General features: G+C 37.3%; 1 protein-coding gene across 8 annotated transcripts in view; it reads left to right on the plus strand.

Annotated features, from left to right (window-relative positions):
- The window catches only part of AOPEP (aminopeptidase O (putative)), a 205,471-nt gene that overhangs the window by 53,251 nt on the left and 125,965 nt on the right, over positions 1-26,255 (plus strand). The gene's annotated exons all lie outside the window — the stretch shown is intronic.

A 26,255-nucleotide genomic window follows, 5' to 3' on the forward strand; every position in this document is an offset into this window, starting at 1 on the left:
AGTTCTGTGTAGATCTGTCCCATGTGTGTGAGATCATAATTTGTCTATGAAACTTAAATTTTACAGCTAAATGCTAAAAAATATAGAGGTAGGTACTCTTGTAAATATTTGGGCTTTTTAGCTGTTAATGAAGATAAGGTATTAAATACTGTTCCTAATTCTTATGAGGTATATTGTGGTATTGTTGAAAATAGGAGTTCTTGTGCAAAGTGAGATTACTTACCTGAGAGTTTAGAGCTTGGTACACAAAAAGCACACTCTGATGACATCTTTCTCATCTAAAACTTTTGGGACTGTGGAAGAGGAAGAATTTTCTCAGTGCTTTAGGCAGATTTAGGTCTTGTTGGACTAATAGAGTGCGCATAAAGTCACTTTCTGTGAACACAGCAATTAAACACTTTTTGCCTGTGGTCTTCATGTTTATCAGATAAAACCAGGGAATTTTCTACTATGTCTGTCAGTTAAAGACATCCTTGGGGGGTGGAGAATTAAAGGCTATGTTGAGACCGCTTGCCCATTTCTACTGCAAGGCTAGTAATTTGTAGCACTGCTTCTTAAACATGGAGAAAAAAGATGGGAGAAAAAAAAAGATGGAGATTATCGTTTCACTGCTCCTCCTTGTCGAGATTGCAGAGTACGTTGTGCTATATGTGTCTTGCTGCTTTCCAGCTCTCCCTCTGGAAGTGGGGAGACTTGGCCTGTGATGTCAGACCTAACAGGTGTAGACTGCCTCTAGTACTCACAGTAGATGCGTGCTTCTGTGCTGAGGAGCCTTCTGCCAGGCAGTTCTGTGCATAAAGACTGTGTCCCAAGTGCATTTTATTTAATGATTTGACAGAGGCCAATTGCCAATTTTCTCTGGGTTTTGGCCACAGGAGTATAGAAACTGCTAGGAGGAAGTATGGAGAAAGGTATAGGCATAGTTGTGAATTATATAAATATGTTGTGAAGAAGAACAGATAAGAATTAGCTGAACAATGATAACATGAAGGAAAATAAATAGAAATTAGTAATGACATATGAACCAGCGAGGGAACAAACTAGATAATGTAGCTAGTGAACATATTCCAAGCACAACCAGATTAGTAGGTATGCTTTGCATGGCTTAGTGAAAAATAGCAAGTTTCTTTCTGTGCTCTCAAATTGTGTATTTGACCATCAGTGAAGGATAACATTATGAATTTATTAAGTTGCTGCAGCACACTTCGTGAATATTATTTCTGTCTGTTACTATTTTAATTTTATGTAGTGACTGAAAGCCACAGTAAAGGTGTAGGTCTTCCAAAAGTACCTAATTAGGGCAGGAAGGACGTAGCCCTGTCAAACAGTTCCTGTGGAGTGCTTTTCCTTTTGGTCTTACAAAAGAGATGACCTCAGCAGTAATTGTTTTCTGAAAATTGCCAAGCTTCAAACTTACATCTTTTCATTGTGTAAGTGCGTAATTTCTATAGTCTTTGAGGTGGGGTTAGTGCCCTGTTGAAGGTTTCTTTTGGCTTTTATTGGGAAATGTTTATATGTTAGGATTGCTGTGTAGTGATTGGAGAGTACTTGATGGCATTCTGAAGTGATAGAAGTAAATGATGGACAAGGGAGATGAGCATGTTTGGAGCCCATTGCAGGAATCCCAGTAGTGTGTTGATTGCTTTTGCTATTTGTTGGACTCTTTTATTATTGTTATTAGTAATAATAGTTTGTGTCCTGTTTTGTGGGTCGTCTTAAAAAACCTGACCTAGAAGTTATTTTAATTAAGAAAAGATCTGCTCAAAATTGTGAAACAGGCTTTCAAAGTCCTTACATGTATTTTTCCTCTGATTTGATGATTGTTCTCACTTCTGCTAGAAGGGCTTGTTTGAATGTGTTTCCTACAAACTGGTGCTAAAAGAGCCTGTTTTTCATATTGCTCCTTTTTCTTCTCCGAAGTAAAATTCCTAATAGAAGTTTTGATACCAGGAAATTCTAGTCTACCTTGATTGTGAAGTAAGTGGAAGGACCACAGAATGTTTACAAACAGAAAGAGAACTCTGTGTGAGATTTATATTTCTCCTAGTCTGTGAATTGGACTCTTTCTGCTGATTCTGGATTTTTTTCCAGAAATGTGATTGTCAGGTAATTTAGAGTGAGCAACACATGTGGGCTTTTAGATCTTTTGAAATATACAAATAGTGAATTATTTACTCAAGGGCAGTGACTCAATATTTTTTTTTCCTTCCAGAAAGCCTGGGAAGAAGGACAAATCCAAAGAAAAAATAGCATATGCTCAAAATAATCCAGATAGAACATTTAGAACATAGACTATGAAATTATGAAGATTAGGTCTTTTTGTGCAATGAATCATTTTTCTTGTAACCATGTCTGCCTTCCACATTTCTCTACAAGCCTTCCCAAATCTATACTTTGGCTTGTTTGTAGTACCAGTAGTCATATTGACGCAGTCTCTGGCAGGAAAAAAAACTTATCAACAGCCATCTTCTATAATGTATTAGTTGTTAAGAGTAATTCCTCTTCCATGGCCACCAACAGAACTTCTTAGGATCATTGTTAAAATCTTACTAATTTTTTCGCACTAAGTGGTTGGAGATGGGTTAGGTAAGCCCTTCACCATGGCACTCCTTTGTAGTGAAGATTTGAATCTCATGGTTTTACAATGCTTTAGGGCTATACACCATTTCTCCAGTAAATTCTTAAATAAACAAAATCTGGTGGTAAAAGCTCGGACTTTATATGAATTGGGAGGCAGGAATGTTTTTCTTGTTGCAGCTGGGGTTTTATTTATATATGTTTGGTTTTTTAACTTTGGGACCTTCTGCAAGTACTTCGTGATATGCTTGTTGCCTCTGACCAAGGTAAATTCATCTTCCTAGACCTCAGTTTAGCTTTCAGTCTTATATATTAATGTCCTCTTTGAGAACTTATCTCAAGGTGTCTTTTTAAATAGCATTGATACTTGGGATTTCCGCCCCCCCCCCACACTTCTTTCAGCTGCTGCCTATCTGTTATTTCATTTGTATAACGTTCACCCCCTCTAACTCTGTGCTGTGTGTACTTCAGTCCCTTTTCCTCATATAAGTTTAGTTCAGTACTAGCTTTGATCACAACCATTCAGTTAATTCAGAATTCCTGCTTAACGGCAGGGATCCTATACTTGCTGTGTTTGCTGTTCTTACTTCTTTGCCATCATAGTGGTGTCAGTTGGGAGACTTCATTCCTGAAGGACAGTTTTATCAAATTCTTAGTGTTCAGCAGCTTATTTGACCTTAGAGTGATCATTTTCACTCTATGTTGTTAATCCGTTTCTTTCTCTGCACAGTCCCCACGTCTGGTGGCATGGGGCTTCACAGGGGCCTAGGTCAGATTTCTGTTACCCTTAGTGAGAGGATTTAGCCTAAACTTTCTTTAGTGTCTCATGTTCCATTGTTAGTTTTCTAAGCAAGGCTTTGTCGGTCCCTTTCTATGTGGAGTCTGAGGCTTTCCACTAGCTGCAGCAGCAGTGGGTTGCAAGGGAGTCTGAGTTCAGACCATAATCTTTCGGAGACTCTAGCGTGTGTCAAAAGGCATCATTTTCATCTGTCATATGTTCCATGCTTGTAGAATAGTTAATCCAGTCTGCTTGGCTAGTGTTACTGTTCAGACATTTCAGTGCAGATTAGTTAAATGTGCTGCTGAATCCGCTGCTGAGCTGTGATTATGGCCTTCAGTAAGCTGCTGCTGCTGTTTGGCTAAGAATGCAGGACTCGTTTTTCAGCACTGCCACCATCAGACGCTGGCAGTTTCTGGACCCAATTTGCCAAGGATCATAATTTCCTCTTTCTTTCTGGATTCCTTCCACTGTGAATCACTTCCAGCTACCTTACACACCACTGTAGTAGTGTATAATGTTTCTTTAAAACGAAATGTGTTTCTGCTTCTTTGGTTTGGCAAGAATGTTTGGAGGTGAGCACTCAGGTGGTTTACCATTCCTTCCACAAGAAAGTTTTCTATTTTTAGATGAAAAGTTCTGGTTGCTCACAAGATCTGATGGATGGCAGAACTGCTGAGAACAGCTTACACAATGTTACTTTTTCAGCAAAGCATGCATTTTTGGTAGATACTGTAGGAAACACTTGGTGCAGAAACTGTGGAAAGATCTTATCCTTCACGGTTATTTTTGGAGTGTGTGCGTTGAGGAGATCGGCCAGCCTTCTGATTTTTTTTTTTGCCTGTAATGAGCTGGGAAGGGATGTAGATAGTAGTACCTTGGACCTTTTGCTTGAAATGAACTCCACGGATGCTGACTTAAGTCATGGATGTGTTGTCATGGAGGCCTGTAAACCTAAGAAATTAAGTTGAGCTAAGTGAGTTCACATAATGGGTTTCTTTAAGTCAGTCCAGATATTAGTTACTAAGTACATTATGTCCCTGTTTTGCATTGAAATCAGACTACTCATGTGGAACTGTAATGTGCAAGCTTGTGTAATGCATTCTGGACATTGAAATTATTCTTCTAATGAAAAGTAGTTGTGTCTTCAATTAAAATCTGGGAAGGTAGGTGGCAACATTTTGTAGAAAGGCTAGAAATGTACAGAGAACTTTTCCAGTGATTAATAGCATTGGTAATATCTACTTAATGCAAAAGACAGATTTCCCTTTTCTGAGGTATTTTTCAGTTGTTTGAGACTAGGGGCAGGGTGTGGGTGCTATTTTTAAACAGAATTCAGGAAATAAATACTTTATGCTTGATAACATTTGGCATCTCATGGCATAAGAACTTTTAATTAATGTCTGCCTAACAAGACTGAAACGTGCCAAATTTGTTACGTTTGCCTTCTAAGTTTCTGATTAATGCAGTGCTTAAGGAGAGTAAAGCAGGAATTATTAATATTTTTCTCCATCTCAAAGCAAATTTTTTTTTGTACTTGTGTCTTTCTCTTTAGTCTTGTGTTGTCTTAAATATGATCCTTTGTGAACGCAAAGAAGGCAGTTTGTTCTTATTTTGTGACAGCTGCATTTGTTTATGAGCTTTTACCTGGAGGTTCTTGTAATAGTCTGACCTAAAATGAACAGATTTTTGAACTCCTATACCAAACTACATTCTAAACAGTGTAGCTTACTGCTCAACAAGAATGCTGAATGTGTCAAAATAGAAATGCCTTTCCAATAATAACCACCTTGAAAGCAGAAAAGAACAAAGCTGGGAGTTCTGTGAGGTGATCCAGGTGAAGATGCCAAACTTCTGTCATTACATTTTCCCTCTGCTTACAAGTTAGGTCACACATACATCATGGTAGCAGACCATTAAAAACTGTGCAAGCCAAAGGATTAGAAGAGTTCCACTTCTTTTTTTTTTTTTTTTTAATGTGATTTACTGCTACCTAGAATGCATTTTAACTAGATTAATTTTAAGTAAAATGGAGTAGTATGTACACACTAAAGTAAAGTTGACACAAAAATCTTATTGCTGTGTTACAGTAAAGAGAACTACTGGCATGTCTAGAGGTCAGGACATTTCTATGGTGTACTGACTCTTCTTTGTTTGCTCACATTTAGTCATCATTATCTCTAGTCCCACAGATTTTCTTAGAGTTGCCATTACTTCTCAGTCTCCTGAAAAAGTCAATATTCTCCACAGTTTTCATTCTTCCCATAATGAGTAATGCATTTGGTAGGTTTTTAAAGTATTGCTGCCTGAATGTCCAGCTGAGGCCTGACACCTGTTTTGTTGCATGCCCTCTGCTTCCATTGTGAGTCAAATGTGTTCACTGTTTTCGGAAAGAGATCAGCCCTCCTCAGGTCACTGCCTGTTGCTTTGTAGCCAGCTAGGAAATTTCTTAACCATAACTGGCCTAAACCCCTTTGATTTCATATAATACATCCTGCTTTTTTGAGACACCTGCATAAATCCTATTAATGCTTATGGTCATCGCATGCTCACAAAGTGGGGGGAAAGGTACCTGAGATTTACATAGTCTTTGTGATGTTATTTTTAATGATTTCTGGGTTGTAATCAGGCGTAAGATTTTCTTCACAGGGTTCTGACTGACATCAGTAGGAGGTATGCTTTCATATCTGGAAAGCATACTTGTTTGTTTTTAACTACATAACATATGGATTAGTACTTAGATACCAAGATTGTAGAAGCCAGAGAAAAACCTAAATAGAGAGACATGGGTGGAATGGCTAAAAATACATGCACAGTATTAGATATTTTAATCTACTATAGTATGTATGAAAATGCAAGGCGTTCTTAAGATGTTGATCTTGGCATTTAAAAAAATGAAAGAGATTAATCTGTGATCATTCCCAATCAGTTTATAAATTTAACTTTCCTTTGAATAAACATAAACTCAAATCAAACCTTGAATTAAACGATTCTCAATTGATGGATAGATGTGCTAGAAAGCTTGTCCTCTACCTTATATCTTTTGCATAGCCAGATGTAGGCAAGCACACATTATCCAGGTCTGAATGTAATATTATTGTGCTGTAATCTTGTTGCAAAGGTAATGATATAATATCACATTAAAAAATGGCTGTTATTAAATTAAGGTTTTTTTTAGTCTACCAGTTTGTTCCTTTTAATTCTCATTAGATTTTGCTTTTACCATACCAAATTGATAAAAGAATAAATCCTTCCTGTTTATAAACTGTTATCACACTGATCTTTTCTTTTTCTGTTCTTGACTTGACTGAAAATGTGAGATGTATTATAAATCATAGCTAGATATTTGCTCACATCATTTTAGCATTCTCTTTTACATGTGTATGGTACTTTTTCCTGTGTTTTTTCATAGCTAGATATTTGCTCACATCATTTTAGCATTCTTTTTTACATGTGTATGGTACTTTTTCCTGTGTTTTTTCATAGCTAGATATTTGCTCACATCATTTTAGCATTCTTTTTTACATGTGTATGGTACTTTTTCCTGTGTTTTTTTGAACATTCTATGTTATGCCATATTATGTTGGCTGAAAATGAGTTTATGTTTTGGAATATGCAATGTGTCTACTTAGGTGTATCATTCTGTATGTATTATCAGTATAGTTACCACTAATACTGCATGTACGGTAAAAAATAGTACATTATGTGTGCAGTGTGTTTTCAAGTTGGGGCTAAAACAGTTAATCATTTTCTTCTTCCAAAGCTGTCAGTGTTTCTGGTAGCTGGACATTCGGAATAATGAAAAATTCTAAAAGAAAGAGATTTTTCATTGTTCGGTTTGATACAAGTTTTAAAGTATTTTTCTACATATGGCCATTGTGGTCCAAATTGTCTGCTTCTGTTAATAGGTATGAGGTTTTATTACTGATAACCTGGTTGATGAAATCGGGTGCCTAAATTCAAATCTGATACATTTACCTACAGAGTTTCTAATTTCTGAGTGAGTCGAGGAAAGTGTGGATGAGAGAATTTAGTTGTGGTTTTGGGGTTTGGTATCAGGTGTAGGACACAGAGTTTTCATCTTGTGTGCAAGCTCCTGTCATGAGACTAAATTGCAATCTTTGGTGTTGCAATTGCTGCCTAGCACCCCAGGCTTTGATTAAGTACTAGTTGGACAGTACAGTAGAGTTAACATGTTTGCTCTGGATGACTACAGGATCTATGCTGCTGTCATCTGTAAACAACCTTAGGATCTCCTAGACACTGAAAACTGTGTGCCTCAATACTTTTCGCACAACAGTTAGCTGTCGTTGGACTCCTGAGAGGCTGGAAGGGATGTGGTAACATCTTGCTTTTGTTACAGTAGTATTTGCTTTCTTGGGGTTCCAATTGGAGGCCATACAGGTTTGAAGTAGGTTACATGGAGTGCCTCCTGTGAGTGACTGTCGGTATACATGTTCCACTTCAGGGTGTACTTACACGTGTATTTTAGCTGATACAGCTTTTTCTAGACAAAAGAATGTGTACCTTGGACACACCTCGCTTTTCTTTGTCCTCTGCACTGAATGCATGGAGGGCAGTGCTCATCTTCCATTCTTTAGTGCCTCTTGGTTCCAGCTTTTGCTTAGGTAAAGCATTCTGTGGCTTTTAGTCTATAGTTTTGTCTCTTCTAAGCTTCTGTAAAAAATTGCAAATTACAAATAACTAGTCCTGCTTATTTTGTTCAGTATTTTTAAATAAACTGAGTTTGCAAAACCTGTAAATACAAATAGTATACAAATGCATTTGTGCTACTTAAAATATAAGTGATTGTGCTCCTGGAAACAATTGGGGTTTTTTGTTTGGCTTGTGATTCTCTCTCACCGTGTCATGGTTTAACCTCAGCCAGTAATTAAGCGCCACACAGCCGCTTGATCACTCCCTGCTCCCACAGAGGGGTGGGGAGGAGAATCGGAAAGGATGCAAAACTCGAGGGTTGAGATAAAAACAGTTTAACAATTAGGATAAAATAAAAACAAAAGAACAATAATAATAAAAACAGTAGTTATAACGAAAAGGAGCGGGAAGGGTAGAGGAATGAAATTTGAAGGCAAGGGAGAACTAGTGACACACAGTACAACTGCTCACCACCCGCTGACCGATGCCTGGCCAGTCCCCAAGTGATGACTGGCAGCCCCTTCCAACCCCACCGCCCACCCTAGCCATTTTATATACCAGGCATGACATCCCATGGTACGGAATACCCCTTTGGCTAGTTCGGGTCAGCTGTCCTGGCTGTGTGCCCTCCCAGTTTCCTGGGCCCCTCCAGCCCTCTGGCTGGCAGGGCCTGAGAAACAAGAAAATCCCCAACCACCCTGCTCCCACACCAAATCCGAAACACAGTGCTGCACTAGCCATCAAGAAGAAAATTAGTTCTATCTCAGCTGAAACCAGGACACACAGTAATTAGACAAACAGAAAGTTGTGTTACATGCAGCATTTTTAAACCCAACTGCGTTTTCCAAAGTGCGTAATTCATAGGAAGAATTACCCAGTGTTCACATAGAAAGGATTGTGCTAATATAGGCTGCTGTTACAGTTCCACAGTTATGCCATAGAGAGACAAGGAGCCTCAAGATAATTTCCTTTCCTTGGTTTTGGATTTCCTGAGAGAATTCCTACCTGTGAACTGAAGTGAATCTGTTGCTGTTTATGGAAGCAGCTCTGGCAGAGGGCCAGCACCTGATTATTTCCAATCACACGGTGTTTAAATTAAGTGTGACCTGGAGCATTCAATGGACAAGAAACTTGCAAATGAAGGTGGTTTAGGGGTTTTCTTTCGGTGGTACTAATTGCAAAGAGCAGTGTGCTGCTCCAGAAGCCTTTGATGAAACTGTGTGCAGTAGTAGCAAGCATTCCTTTATGAGATCCCAGAGAATGAGGTGGTTTTGTCCTTATTATTCCTGGGATCTGTTTTGTAGTATGTTTTGCAAAGATCTCTTCTAGCAATTTCTCTGTGTAATGTTCACGTGGGGACAGTACGGGAGTCTTTGGGATGGTCTGTGCTTCTGTGCTGTCAGTATGCTGAAGATACCCACCACCCCGTCATCATACCCAGATGGCGCAGGCTCTGCTTCCCCACTGTTTGATTTGTAGGTTTACATAAGGAGCAGTTGGCTGAGTTTCAGCTAGAGGTAATGCTGACATGAAAAAAGGAAAAAAAATACTGGTGCTTCATCTGATCCCGCTGTTGAGAAACAACGCTCGCCCACTTTCAAGAAGTGTCATCTTCTACTTATTAGATTCTGCTAACTGTATGGAATCATTCATGAATCCAGCTTTTTTTGTAAGAGGCACATTTTTACCAAATAACGAGTTTGTGGTGAGGACAGTTGGTCAATGAGCGGATCTTCTTTATTTAGCTCAATTTAGACTGTCTTGGTTTAGTTCAGGATGTGGAAAGTCATCCTGTGTGGATATTGGAGGCCTGCTGACAGTCATTGCCACGGCATTGCCAGTATTTTTTTAAAACTTAAATTTTAAACTTGCCCAAATCTTTATGTGTTGAAATGCTTTATACATGTGAATATTAGAATAAAATTCTAGTCTGAGATACAAGTATGTCTCTCTCCCAGTGAAATAACAAGTCATATGCTTGTATCTGAAGGACTGAACTTGGCTTTAAGCATTCTCTCAAATAGATATAAATTATGAACATAACTTGCTTTCATTTCTCTGTATGGGGATCCCTAAAAGAGCTCAGGACAGTAATGTAGAGAAATAACGGTGATTCATTCATGTGTTGGTCTCTGTTTCATTTCTTTCTTTACTTTTTTATCTTTTTCAGCTGTCTTTTCAGTTACCTTTTTCTGATTTGTATGGAGGATAGACTTTATAACTGTGAGGGATCCAAAGCTGACGAACCATTTGTATCTGATCGCAATCTTGCTCCTGTACAATAACATAAGCATCACACCTCTGATGCAGCCGGTCCCTGTACCTCTAGGGAGCAACAGTCTGTTAGCAGCTTTGCTTACATTTCCTGCATTTACAGCACATTTGTTTCTGCTTTGGTAATATGACCAGCTTAAATTTCATTTCAACTATGTCAAATTATGAAACAAAGCTACAGTACTGCAGTGGCCAGGAAAATGAGATCTAAATCCTTCCTGGTTTTCAGTTCTAAGGCTGCTGTCATTTTTCCATTTTACAAGTCCAGTGTACATGTTTAAGACTTACCTGCAGATGTCTACATTAACAAGAACCATTTCTTTACTTTTTTTTTTAAATTAAGGAAAATTCTTCTGAACATGTAAACAAAACTGATAAAAGTTTGGGAGTTGGTAAGCTGTGTGATTCTTGACATTGAGTATTGCACTGCATTATTTGGGTGGTAGTGTAATTTAGCTTTTCTGCACATCATTACCTGATCTTCAAATAGGAAGGAAAATACATGCCTTTGCAAAAATTCAGCTTAAACATAGTACAGTATGGAATTCCTTGAAGAAAAGTGTATTCTGCATATTCTAAATAAATCGGCATTACAGATTGGGGATTTTCCTTTACTGGGCCATTTTATGCCTGATTCCAGAATTCTCATAGATATATGACTCAGTGATCTGGGTGTCGTATCTATGATATATATGGGGGAGTATTATAGCCATCCAGGAACTTCATGTTGCAAGTTCTTGCCCCAACTCTGTGTCTGCTCCTGTATGTATATACTTAAAATGTATGTTTAGTTTTGAAGCAGAATACCGCATGATCTTCCTGAGAGGATTTTGACTTACAGCAAGTAAGAACTGATTGGAGAGGAAACTTGTCCTCTTTCTGAGGTGTAGTTTAAGACTCCATAAGGAAATCTAAGATTTTGTTATGTCTCCTAAGATCTTTGTGTTCGCAGTTGTAAATACAAACACAGATGCCTCCAGTGTTTACCAGTGCCTTGTATTATTTCCTGCTTGTTAATATAGCAGAATTAAACTGCAGTGGCAATAGTAAGCTAAGGATCTTACTGAGGGTAAAGAGTTTGTTTCTGGTCATGTGTATTACTTCTGTCTCCCATCTGCTGCTTGTAATGTAGCTGAAGGAGGAATTACAGGGATCTGCAAGATGCTTTGAGACCTGTCTCTTCAAAAAAGGGGATGGGACCACATAATCTATTATTAAATTCAGATAGTTAGATGGTTTATCCCTTTTGTCATAAATTTGGGATTTAAAAAGAAAAAGGTTTTAACCCTGCTTGCAGATGCTAGGCTTTCTAGCAGGTTCAGTTTGAGTATAAATGTGAAATGTGCTTGGAAAGTCTTATCCTGCCCCTTGCCAGAGTTTTTACACACTGGTGACTTTTTATATTTGTTTTTCTATAGCAGTTTTTACTGTTTAAACAAAAGGCAGAAATGTGTTGGTGATGCATGAAAAATACTGTGGCGCAAAAGGATTCCCTTTCCCCTAACCCTGATGCTCAGGGAAATTGCTTAATATTTCATTAGGCTTGAAAACACTTTGAGAACCTGAAGACACCCATGCTGACACCATAATTCTTACAAAGTGTCAGTGAGCTAGTTCATTTTTGTTAGTTTGGTAGTTTCTGATGACCTTGTTTCATCTTGCTGTCTTTAGCTACGTTACCCTAAGCCATGGGAAAAGGTGATGTTACTATTATTGTGCCTGCTTTGAGCATCATCCTATGTCTGTTGATCACAATGGGAATGATAGCAAGGGTCTGCTCCTTTATTTGTAATTCTTTGGATGTTTTTCAACCTTGCTGTTTCAAACTTGTCCTTTATATCTGCCTCGAAACCACTCTCTTGGTGATGTAATTTTTAGACTTTTGACATCTGAATGGGATGCATATGTATAAGTTCTAATGGTGGATGAGTTTAATCTTCACAGTGACAATAAATCTGGCAAATCCCTCAAGCAATGATGTAGATTTCTTGATATTTTATCTTTCTTCTTATTGCAGCAGTTGCTTGATTTAAAAATGTAGGGCTGGTGTCTGTTGTTGCTACTAATTCTCAGATGTTAAACCAGGTATTCTAATTGCAACAAACTTTACTTTCAAGTAATCTTTATCATGTCTTTGTTCTAGGCTCACCAGTGTGGGGTCTCTTTGGCAGTGCGTTATTTCTCTTTCATGAGGTGCAGGAAACTGTTCTAATTTTCATTGTTTTCTTCCTTGATATGTAAGTACAAATGGAGAAGACCGACTGGATAGAACTGACTTGATATACTGTTATGTCATGACATGAATGTCCACATGCTTGTTTTGGAAACATTCAGTGGTATACCTAAGAAATTAATTAAATAACAGTGAAAAACATGTTGAAAGGAGAGGCAACATTATAGGATGGGGGGGGGGGGGGGGGGGCGGAATCCAGGCAGTAGTGATATTAATGTCTTCGTTTATCCCTGTTGCGAGGCTTTTGCAGTGAATGCACTGATAAAGCTAATAAAATAAGGGATGGTTGTTATCATTTTTTTATACCAAACATTGGAAAACATTCTTTGCTAGCTTTTGTACTTTCTCTGCCACTGCCAGATTTTCAGGGGTTTTGTGTTGTATACAGAGAAGACTCCTCTGATGTGTTGGTCATCTCCAAATTACTTTGCATCCTTGTATTTATTCATTGATGTGTAAGGGAAGGAATGAAAAGCAGAAGTCTGTATCCTGGGAACAGTCATGTAGCCCTTGTGTCTGTTCCACTATATTTAAAGTAAAAAATTACAGTTCTCCTCTTCAAAAGTAGATTAGCAAGTATAGTTAATTTTAAAGATTTTTTTGGAAACATTTCTAATAGGAATAAATATTCATTGAAAGGTACAACCAGATTTCCATACCTATATGAGTAAATTAGCTATTTATTTAGAACTCTTAATATATATTAAACTATATCGGTTGCCCATTCGAAACAATTTCATCTGAAGTCTCCTTTCATCTGTACCATCTAAATAATTGCAATGTTGTTTAAATTTTAGAATAAAAATATTAATAAAAACCCCTCACACTTTCCAAAGTGTGTTGATACTACCATCAAACTAAATCTTTAATGGGGTTAAAAAGAGATTTTGCTGCTTTATTTTATGTTTCAGTGACTGAATTTCTGACATAGATGTCTTCTGGTCTTACTGAGTTTACTGATGCTTACTGAGGAAGACGGGGAGGGGGGTGGGGTGGTGAGAAAAGCTGAACTGTGGAACTACAGAATTTTTCAGGAGTGCTGTCAAAATATTATAGCTTGTCCTATTAAAGTTAGAACCTGTTGGGTTGTGAATCGTTGTATTTGACTGGAAATTTGAAACATTATGTTTTACTTTTCCAAGGGCTGATATGTGATGCATTGCTGTCTGAGTTTCATCAGTTTTCTCTGCACACATGCACGCTTCCCAACAGTTTGTTGCTGTTTGTGTGCTTTGAGACTACTAGGATCTCGTGATACAGACTGAGAGTTAAACTGTTGAAACTGGTGGAGGAATCCATGTAAGAACATTTTGTCCATAAGAAGATCAGAAGGACAAGTAGACTGCTGAGTGTGCTTCTGAGGAGAGAAGGGTGCTGTGTGCTTCCTTTTTCTGGGAAGGAGTTGGGTCTGTGATGGATTTGGGGGAAATGAATTGAAATGTGTGGGTTTGAGAATATGAAAAATTTGCTTGGAGATTGTGGTGTGTGAATAAAACATCACCTCTGTTTCTGGGGATGTTTTTTGGATTTTCTTTGTCTGTGGTAACATGAAGGAAACAGATGGTTTCATTCCTTTCAGTTTAAAGACCAATCTGTTTTCTTGCTGTGTGACAGGCATCTAGTTTGTAATGACTGCCTGGTCATTCCACAGCATTGCATAAATTATGTCTCTGCTTAACAAGGGAGGTTACTATGTGCTTTGGTATCACAAGTTCATAATTTTGTCTTCCAAGTCTGGTTTTGAATGTTGAAATCAGACAGCAAAGTCATATTTGTTTGATAATCTGTCTCATTCATGGTATGATGTACACTGGTATTTGTAAAGGTTCATTTCCCTTTATAACATAATTTTAGAATTTCAAGCATGTTTAAGATTACTTGGAAAACTGTTACCTTCTGCTTAAATTGTTTGAAGGTGAAATTTAAGGTAGTGTTTTTATCTGTAAAGAGCCAGTACAGTGAATTTGCTGGAATATTCTTTCTCATTTGTTGTATACAGAGCTATTTTGACAAATAAATGTCAGGAATACATTTCTCATATGATCACCAGCTTGATAGTAATGGATACTGAGTTAAAGCTATGGTGTAATTCTGAATACCCTTGTTAGTCCTCTTGAAGATAACTTGTAGACCACCAAAAGGAAGGTGCATATGGCTGAGCAAATTTTTGAAAGGCCTAAATTAGAACTTAGCATGATGAAATAAGGAAAGAAACTTGCTTGTCGTTGATAGAAATGGCTTTGCTACTATCTTGTATTTCTTACATGTATATCTTAAAATATTTCAAAGGTTTCTGTCTGCGCACATACAGATTTGTGCACTTCTCAGTGCTAGCTGAAGTGCCATTTTACTTACAGTACATTCTTCCAGACAAAAGTGCAGCGTATCAGAGACAAGATTGTTACTTTGGAGAGAACATGAAGTTATTTCATTTTCTGTAGAACATGATTTTGAGCTGTTTGGGGAAAATTTTTCTCTTCCCCACTGCCTTCAGTAGCATAAGGGAAGATCTTTGGGGCCAGTGCTGCTTTTCTGATTTTGATTTTGTGTGATTTATTTGTAACACTAAACTTTACATATTAATATTACATTATATGTAGTATATATACATAATATATATTAAAGCAGTATGTGCAAGTTACGTCTTGGAACAGACTTACAGAGAATTCCTCTTTTGGAATCCCATGATTTAAGTTTGGGTTATCATCACGTTTCCACTGCAACAATTTGATATGCTTGAGACATGTTAAAACAGTGCAAAAGAGAACTGCTTTTATTCCCTCACTTTTCCAGAGCAATTGGAATACTATATTAATTTAATGGCACAAAGGTGTCTGAAGTAAAAAAACTTCAAGCCTTTACCACAAGGAAAGAGAAAAGGATAAAATGAAGCTGTACATAGGTTTACAGTCTTTGTAGAGTATTAGCTTCACACAATTTTCTGAAAAGAGAGCTATTGGCAGAGAAAGTAGGATTCATGATCTATTTATGGACTAAGCAACTTCTTTTTCTAAAAAATCACATTGGGCACATCCTTGTAAATTCAAACCATTCTGCCATTACGGCCAGGATAAACCAACAGTCTCTACTTACTGCTATTTACTTTTTTCTTATGAGAAACAGGCCTCTGATTTTGAACGTATTCTGGTGGTGTTGTGCTGCCTAGTAGTGCCAGATTAGATCTGTTATTTGTGTGGTGAAGCTAAATTTCTGGGGGTTTTGGCCAGTTGATCTGAGTAAATAAAACAGTGCATATGTAGAAATGCATATTCTTTAAGTTCCCAGAAAAAAAATAAAATGCACAGCAGTCACAGAGGTATTTCCAGTGCTTTCTGAGAAGAAACAGCTACATCTAATGTGCAGATGTCAGTGTAACTAATATTTGTGGTCAATTCTCGGCTAACTAAATTTAAACATGTTGGAGGTATAGTTATGATCTGAGAAGAAACAGCTACGTCTAATGTGCAGATGTCAGTGTAACTGTAATATTTGTGGTCAATTCTCGGTTAACTAAATTTAAACATGTTGGAGGTATAGTTATGGAGTGATAGCTATTGGCAGGAGTGAGATGTATTGCTGTCACCAAAGAGCTTTTGTCTCCAGAACTTGGAACGGAGCCCAGCAGAAGCACACTGGCAGACATTGTGCCATCCCTTCTAGTGTCAGGCCATGGACAGGGTAACAGCTTCTTGTTTGTACCTGTGACTTTGCTATCAGGTGGTGAGGACAGTATGATAGACCTAGAGGTTTGAATCCAGAATATGACCTCAGTATGGAATTTATCTTTGTGTTTCCTGCTCTAAAACAGACAGGAAACTGCTATACTAAACTAAAGTTTAAGTTGCAGTCAGGAAAGTATCTACGGTATGTCAGAGAGACACTGACAGTTGAAGCAACTCTTGAGGAGTGTTCTCACAGTTGACATTACGTTCTGCTAAAACCAAAAATGTGAAGTAATTACACTGTCTGCAGAAATTAACTCCATAGCACAGTGACTGGATTTGGCTGTAAAACTGTTATTACTTGGAAACTTCAGTTTGTCTTCTGAAAAATTGTACAATTTACAGAACTTTGTAATCATCAGGTTCATAAGTCTAAATTGGTATGAGTGCCAGATACCATTTGAGGTTTTAAAAAAATTTAATTTGATCACTGCTGACAATACAGAGTATATAGAAACAAAACCTAAGTGTTTGACAAGATATGTACCCAGTTGAGCCTGCAAGTAAGTATCCAAGAGGAATTACCTGTTATCCAATTGGTATTAACTGGATTTTAACTGGAAACCTGATTCTGTTTGGTCTTGGTAGAAATTTTGAAATATGTTTGCTTTCTGTTAGTGGTCAATATCTACATGCAAATATGAATGTATGCTCTGACAAAAAGAGAGAGGTTTTAGTGTGTTGGCAGAACTGTTGTCAGGAGAGCACATGGGGAGCAATCAAAAATTTCCTACATCTTTATAACTTAAAATCCTTGGTGATTTAAAAAGCCCAACAAAACAAAACCACCTTAAAATGGATATCTCTTGACCCATGGTAGTTTTTTTGCTGTGGTCTTGCAAGTCAGGAAACCACCTCACTCACTCTCTCCTTTTGGACTTGGAAAAATGCTTACTAGAATAGAAGAATATATAATCTATATTAGCTTTAGCATTTTGCCAAATACAGAATCTGGCATTTTCAATTTAACAACTTCAAAAGTTCCTTTCTGTTTTCAAGGTTTATTTGATGAATTCACAAAGCACAAGTTATCAGGCCACTTTTGGAAATTTCCAGAAAAAAATACTGGATGCAATGCATGTTTCTAGAGTATGATGGTGTTCATATCTTTTTGGCATCTTTGAAAGGTAATTATATTCTGTCATAGTGTCCTGGACAGCAGGAAAAATATTTGTTTTGTCCTTATGATGGACTTAAACAAATTTGGAGATGTATGAAAAGGTAAATTGGTAGAAGATACAACAGAATAAAAGTTCATTAGTAGGTGATACGTAATATTATAAGAAATTAACACAGTTCTCACTGATGCTAGCTATTTCCAGTTAAACTATCCCTTGCTATGTGATTCAGTAATAGTAGTTGGATGTCTCTGTATGATGAATAAAGTAATTCACATGTACACTAGCCACTCCCAGCTACAGTCTCTTTGCTATATGATTCATCAGTAATAGCTGTATGTCCCATATAATGGGTAAAGTAATTCTCAGGCACACTGAAGCTCTTCTGTCACTGGATATGATGTAATTTAATCTTATTTTTCCACCAGCACAATAAATGTGACTGTGAGTGAAAGAGAATCTGTGTTTGTGTGTAAGATTTTACTTGGAAATAATCTTCCAAAAAAGAGGAAAATGAATGCATTGCAAAGAGTTTGATGTTCCCAAAAGATTTTGTTTACAGTTTTGTTGAACTATTAAGAATTTATTGAAAGGAGAGTAGATTGTTCTAGTTTTAATAATTATAATGCTGTTCTGTTTTAATATTGCATGATCTGTGGGCTGCCACAAAGTTGTTACAAATTGAAGGGCAGATACAACATGAAATGAGGCACCTCTTCTGAATGTTGCTTTTGTTCTTTATTTAACAAATTAGTATGTTGACATTTGTAACTGATGGATTTCATTATTTGCTGAAAGGGTTTTAGGGGGTTTGACAGCATGAATGGTTTTTCCTACAGACTTCTGAGAATTGATAAAGGCATCTTTGTTCTTTGTGCAAAAGCACAATAAATATCTTACTGACACATGCAGGAAAAAAGGCTTGTATAGCTGCTGCACAGAACAAACTAAGAAAAATAATTTTGAAGCCATTATGTATCCTTCTGTGCTCTTTCTTTTTTTTTAATAACATGTATCTCTAATCAATGTAACAAGAAGCATGGATCCTCATTCAGTAACATGAAAGCATGCATTATGTATCAGTTTACATACTGCTTATAGGTGACAAAAATAAGAAAAACAGAAAATGGATGATAGCAGGACTGGTTAGTTAAATTTCTATTGCCTGAACCATTTTTAAGACAAGTGTGCAGGGTGTTGTAGCATTTGTATTTAGAGGAGAAAAAGACGTAGTAGAAATGATGTGTTTTAGCAAGGTTGATAGTGTTGGATTTGCATCCATTCTTTTAAGTAAAATGAAAGGCTTCAGAAAACAGATTTCTAGATATCAATTCTTACAAGCAAGAATTGTGGGTGATACTGTGTATGGGCAAAAATTAGGTCACATGCAAATTGCACAGTTATCTTAATCTCATTGTTTGCTCCGCGTTTGTAGTTGGCACAAGGGGCAAGAGTCTGATAGATATGACCCAAAAATTTAAAAGAATTGGATTTGTGCCTCTTTTATGACCTGAGAAGTTTTGTATTTTTAGGTTTTTTTTTTCTTTTAAACTCTGAGATTTACCTTTTTATTTATTTTTTCTTAGAAGTATCAGGGATTTGTAGCTTGTTCTCTTCCAGTAGTGTTTGGGATTTCCTGAATGATTCAGGGATCTATGTGGAGTTTTCTTGGTCTGCAGTTGGTATTTCTGATAGGAATCCTTAAAAAAAAAAAGCATTTCTTAGGTTTGGTTTGGTTTGTGATGCTACTCTATACTGGTTTGCAGTGATTTAATAAGAACCACTTCTGCCTTCAAGCGGATTTCATATCCTTGCTGCTTTTAGAACAGATACCATGAGGCTTTACAATGAGAAAAGAACCCTGAAAAACTTGAAGAACAAGCAATCTCTTTTGCTTTTATCTTGTTGGTTTGTCTGTATTGTTGTTGTTGGTTGTTGTTGTTGTTTTGTTCTGGTATGTGTGGATAAAAGCTTTCTTCTATATGTTAAATGAAAAAAAATATATGGCCCATTCTTCATTTTATTTTGTCTTGTCTGTGTCACTTTCTGAGACCACTAATGTACAGGCCCTTAACTTAGGTGAATTTTCACTGAATATGGAAAAGCAGATAAATTTTGCTTTTTCTGTCTGACTATTTATCACAGTTGGTTATTTGCACTTTTGCTCATAGCTGTGTTAATATCTGCTAGAAACTTCATGATATAGTAAAAGGAGATCCAGGTCTTTCAGTAATAACATTGGTGGAAGGCTATAAATAATGGAATCCATCCATGATCAAATAATATTATCCATCAGTGGCAAATGTCATCATTTAGAGTGGAACTGAGGAATGTTATTAGAGACTGCTCATGATATTAATCATTTTAGCAGGAATAAAAGAATAGTTTGAAAAAGCTCTGAAACAAATGCTATGTGCATTTCTAATATGAAATGAGAGGTTTCTTTTTTCATCTTCCCTTTGGTATATAAAAACGAAACCTAAAAAAAATATTGTTATCACACAAACACATTTTGTATTTTTAAAATGAGAGGTGTATCTGTAGCTATATCTGTTTCCATTACCCTCTTCTTGTTAAAATAATATGATAAATTTAAATAATTAATTACAGTTATCAATGTCCATCCGTCTATTTTTTGATTGGTGTTTTATTTCAGCAAGTGCTTAAGGTTAATATCGTGGTCCTGATCTTATAAATCAGTTCTAAATGAGAGAGCATGAATATAAATGCATAGTTCTAACAGACACTTTTCACAGCATTATTTGTTATTAACCATTTTCACACAGTTAGTAGCATAATTCTTTTTTTCTTTTCTTCATTGGGCCATTATCTAATATTTGGAAGCACTTAGAGAAATGTGGTAAAAATTTAATATGAAATCTGGAATTTAGCTAATCCAGAAGGTAAACCAAATAAAGCATTTATGTGTGTATATACTGTTCTTAGTGAAATTTGTGGGAACATGGTATTTCCTCTGGCTTCTCAGACATGAACAAAATTTTCCCTTCAGCCTCTGAACATCTTTTGTGATGCTATCTATGTCAGCAAGAGTAGACATATTTTATCATTGTTGTGGTCTTTGCATCAGCTGTCTTACGTCAAACAAAAAGAGATACTTCTATGAAAAATTCCATACCCTAAAAAACTATTCACAGAACAATCTAACTGAAGTATTCTAGATTGATTTCCAAACTATCTGATTTTTAAGAAAAAAATAAATAAGCTTGTAAGTCTTATTTGGAAACATCTGCCATGAAACAATGCAATTGGAGTCACCGATTCACAAATTATTTTCAATTTAGCAGTGTTAGTACTTTTTGAGGAGCAATTACATGTGAGGTGTGAAGTTAAAAATTGAGCTCTGTAAAATACAGAGAGTTTTTTTTTTAAAGAGTGAAGCAGGTGCTTGCATTTATTGAAGCCACTTTACTTGCACTTACTCCTAAATTAGTTTACTAAATCAGTTAAATATGAAAAATTAATTCTATTAATTTCTTAGGCCCTGCCAGTGAGAGGGCTGGAGGGGCACAAGTAATTGGGAGGGGACACAGCCAGGACAGCTGACCCAAACCAGCCAAATGGATACTCCATACCACAGACCATCATGCTCAGTATATAAAGATAGGGGAAGAAAAAGGAAGCGGGAGGATGTTCAGAGTTAATGGTGTTTTGCCTTCATGCATGATGGAACCCGGCTTTCCTGGAGATGGCTGAGCACCTGCCTACTGTTGTGAAGTGGTGAATGAATTCCTTGCTTTGCTTGCATACACAGCTTTTGCTTTACCTATTAAACTTTGTCTCAGCTCCTGAGTTTTCTCACTTTTCAGATTCTCTCCCCTGTCCTGACACAGGGGGGGTGAGCAGCTGTGTGGTGCTTGGATGCCAGCCGGAGTTAAATCATGACACCGATTAATCTGGTTTGGTACAACAGAATAAGCAAGACTGAAGTGACTGTCTGCCAGTTCATGGAGCAGCTGCTGCCCAGGTGTTCAGATCATTAATTAGGTACCTGACTGAAGTTTGAAGTTTGGATGTTGAATTGATGTATTGAGTTGCATGATATCACCCTCCTTCCAGCCCACAGGGACTTGGTCTGTCCCTATGTCATGGCTTAACTCCAGCTGGCAACTAAGTACCAGGCAGCTGCTTGCTCACTGCCGAACCTGCCCCCCAGAGGGATGGGGAGGACAGTTGGGAAAAAGCTAAAACTCATAGATAAGGGCAATGTAATAATTGAAATAAAATAAAATATAATAGCAATAATAATAACAATTGTAATGAAAAGGAGAGAGAGAAATAAAACCCAAAGGGAAAAAACCAATCCAAAACCCCCAAATGATACAAAATACAGTTGTTCACCAGCTGCTGACAGCTGCCCAGCCAGTCCTTGCGCAGCAATCAGCAGGTCCTGGCCACCTTCCCACAGTTTCTATGACTATAGCATGACGTTCTATGCTATGGAATATTCCTTTGGCTAGTTCAGGTCAGATGTCCTGGTCATGGTGCCTCCCAGCTTCTTGTGGACCTGCTCACTGGCAGAGCATGGGAAACTTGAGAACTCCTAGGTGTAAAGTAAGCACTGCTTATCAGCAACTAAAAACATCAGTGTGCTATCAACATTATTCTCGTACTAAATCCAAAACACAGCATTGTACCTGCTAAGAAGAAAATTAACTCTACCCCTGCCAAAACCAGGACACCCTACTACCTACCCAACTGCATTATATTGCATGATTTATGGAGTAAAATGTCACCTGCTCTGGAATGACTTTCAGCTGCAACTTCCAGTCAGTTGCAACTGTTGGTTTCCACTTGGTTTCCAGTTGTGGGTTTCCACTACAATGGTAGGGAGGGAAAACTTTGTGAAGTTTCCATTATTTCTGGAACAATGCTCAGAGTATTCCAACTACCAGATCCTTGTCTCTACAACTGCATCTGGCATATATTCCTGTTTCTGGTACACTATAAACCTAGGAGATTAAAAAGGTTGGTTTTCTCTGTAGTTCTCTCAGTACTGGACTGCAACATACATGAGAATGCTGGAGATTACAGAGGTAAGGAAGTCGATGTTGCATGTTCTTGTGTCTGCGTTCCAATGGCACAAGTGTCCTCAAACATAAATTAAGCTACTGTTCAACAATATGCTAATACTGTTCTTTGTGTCACTGGGATAATGCAGATTGAATGAGATTGCACAGGCTGTATAGAAGGGGCTGCTATTTAGTTGTCTAACTTTCTCAAAGACTGGTAATCTTGAAATGTTTATCTAAATTTTAATATATTTCTATGGTAGTACTTGTAGAGAGATTTCCCCTGCTCCCTTTTACATGTTTAAGAAGGGCTTTCCTTGAAGGACAATAACTGTCCAACCCATTTACTATCTGCCTACATTTTTTGTAAATAGGGGAAGATAAGCATTATGTGGAGTATATCAAAACATGACAAATATTTTTTTATTATATAACTTCCATCTGTAATAGTGATTTTGGGTGCTGCATAATTTCCCAGCTGATACAGTCCTGACTATTTTTTCAGTAAATACACAAGAAAACGTGTCTGGAAATCCCTGTGTGTTAAAAGGGAAAGACTTCTACTTCAAAAGTCTGTTAGAAATGAGCTTCGTGTTCCTAGCTTAAACGTGTACTTAAGTTCTTGCACATGCATTTGGCTAGAGTGTGTGCTGTGTGTCTCATCTGATTGTGTGTCAGCAGCCAAAGATAGCACACTGCTGCAGCCTGCATGCAAAGTGGCACCTGCATCTGAGTCATCAGTCTAGAGAAAGAGGTTTGCGAAATTGCTTTCAGAGATTTGGCCTCTCAGCTGTGGTCAGATTACTGTTCAGAGTTCTAGGACTCATTGGAAACCTTCTATTTGTTAAAGACCATTTATTAAGAACATCTACATGCGTGGATTTGGGTCATTGGAACATCAAGACCCTTCAGCCTTTCACACCAAAAATTTCTTTCCCTTTGGGGCTCCATTTTTCCTTCATGTGTGTTCATACCGTAGTTAAACTGCACCTTGGCTGTGAGAGGGAACTTGCTCCTTCTTTCAGTCAAACGATACAAAGATCTAAGTTATAAGGGTGTGATTCTGGTCAGAATAATAATCTTTTGCTTTAGAAGTGTAACCAAGTGTATACTTGTTGAAAACAAGTCATTAACTTCTTTTTCTGTAAGAGCCATTGGGAATTTCTCCAGCTTCCTGGGAAGGACCGGTGGGGTTTTTATGGTTTTTGTTAAATGGGAGAGGTTTCCCTTCTTCCTTACCACATCCAGCTAGCCTGTTCTGGCCTGCTTTAGAAACCAGGGCCAGACTTGAGAAGACATCAGCTAGAGGCATTTATAAGCTTGGCATACCTTGTCAGGTCTTGCTTGTAATTGCTGAGGTGAATTACCTTTGTCCCTTCCTAGCATGTGAATGGATTTCTTTTCTTTTTTCAATTCCAATAAAAAAATAGATATCAAGCCTTATAATCTGTTCCTAGTAAATCAAATGGATGGTAGGAGGGCCAAATTCCTATTCCGGGAAAAAAATTAAAGTTTTTGGCTGTTGCAATTTAATCATTGTTCTGGTTATCTGTTTTGGTTTGGTTTTGGGTTTTTTTTCCCCCACATAGACAGTTTCTTGAATTTTTGAGTATTTTAGGAACAACAGTTATGTGCAATGAATAACATTGCACATCCTAGAGGACTAAAAAAATGTTGATTTTGTTAGTATCAGTAGGGATAGAGCAGAGTTTCTGGAATTCAAACATGTATCGGAAATAGAGAATCTGTATTTTAAACTAATACATAGAGTCAAACTCTTCCCAAACTAAGGCACTGGACATATTACAGAAAAGTGTTCTAATCTTTGATAAAATTACACTTAAGATAAATAGGACCTTTGCACTGCTCTGTAGTAATAGCCGTTGCTGTACGAGGCTCTGAATTGGAGATACAGCTGCTTGTTAATGGTAAACAAAATGAAAGGAATTATTTAAGGTGTTCTCAGGAAAGGAAGTTGCTGGCTGTACTAAGACTCTAAAATTAAATTCTGATGCAGCACATAATCATATTTTTGGCCTCATAGGAAGTTTTATTCTTTGAGCAACATTGAACTCATAGATTTTTCTCACTGAAGTCATTTTTAATCCTTCTATGAAGAAGATTGTCCAAATGTGGCATTTCTATTATTTAAGTGATTGGAAAAAGCAGGAAATACAATCTTTACTTTTATTATATATTTACCTACAGTAGACTTAAAATGCAAAACATTCTGTGAGCCTGTTTATAAGACATGAAGTTACTTTTTTTTGCTTAACCAAATGGCTGAAATGCTGCCAGCAGTATGTGTGGAATGTTATTTACTTGGTCTGTTTCTGCGGGCTTTTTTTTGTAGCACTGTACACATGCCACAGTTAAGGGTCATTAACTTACAAGTTACTAAAGTAATACCCACAAAGTTGTGGTTATTCTTCTCATCGGGGCTTTATAATAAAAGGTTCATCATGTTCTGCAGCTTCTGTGCTTGCACTTTTCCCCCCTTTTCTCCCTCCCTCCCTTCTCTTAACCAGAATTGCTTTTGGCAAAGATTTGGAGAGCTGCTGTTTTTTCTTGCTTTGTTCTCTGTGATTTGATTCCTCGATTAGTGCCTTAATTTCTTACATTGTTTCTTACAATGCCAACTGATTGAAATGTATTAACTTGCTTTGCTGTATGACTTATTTTTTAACAAGGAGATGGTTACTAGGTATGTTTTTCTATTTAAGTGTGTATGATGTTTTCTGGTGTCAGTTCCAGACATTCAACTGGTTGCAAGAAAACTGTGGGTGTTTTAACATTTCCAACGGAAGGGTAGGGTGGGTGGGGACGTTCCTTGGAATGCTGACGAATAATATTTGACTCTTGGAAATGTCTTAAGGCCATGTGTTCCCCTCCTATGCTTGGAAGGCTAGACTTGGTTTTAAAGAACTGTGGTCTTGAAGGTATTACCATTGTGCTTTATTTACTTTCTAACTGGCTGTACTCAACAAAAAGTTGAAATGCAGATTATGGATGCTGAGGGTTAGCGGAGTCCTCCTCTGCAGATGGCCTTGGTTTGTGCTCTTGCTAGTCCTGTCTGTGGTGCAGTGCCCTGTAAATCCCTTGCATGTTAGTCAGAGGACTTAATTCTGCACCTTTTCTTTCCTAGATGTACTTAATTTCAAACATTTTGTAACTTTTGAGATGTTAGTCTGTAATGTCTATGAGCATAGCAGAAATTGCCTTACAGCAGAACATTAATTGGGAACTGCAGTAACTTGCATTTCAGTGCAAGTGTTTTAAATAGCAGAGCAATAACTCATAAACATGTTTTTCCCCAATTCCTTCTTATAGTACTTGAGTACAAAGCAGAGTGGATACAGATTGGGTTCTTCTCCACTGTTGTGAAAAGCAGATATTTAGTGAATATCGAGCCTCCTTTTTCTGTATTTGTGGTAAAGGATGTTCTCCTTCCTCTGCATTTGCAGAAATTATCAACACCATCAGATGGTATCTTTTTAGCTTGTTTTAAGTTCTAACAAGAACATGTGCTTTACTATATAACGGTCCTGTTGCTTTTGAATAGTGATTTGTTTTCTTTATAAAATGTTTATGCGTTATTTATTTCCACCTCTGATCACTTAACTGATAAATATTTGCTGCCTGTATTCACACCTGTTCATCTGCTGTTATCCTGGCTTATACATAAATGCTTCTGTTGGAATAAATCAGTCTTGTAATGTGAAAAATATGAAACTTTGGTTTAAGTTACTTCTTACAGGTAATAGCTGTTTGACGGTTGAATACAAGACTGCTTGGCAGAATTTTTGTTTGATTCTCTGCCAACCTGCAATAAAGTACAACTGAATTCCTAAAAACGCCTGAGCTATA

This window comes from Falco cherrug, chromosome Z, assembly GCF_023634085.1.
Source record: "Falco cherrug isolate bFalChe1 chromosome Z, bFalChe1.pri, whole genome shotgun sequence".
In the NCBI taxonomy this organism is placed as follows: Eukaryota; Metazoa; Chordata; class Aves; order Falconiformes; family Falconidae; genus Falco; species Falco cherrug.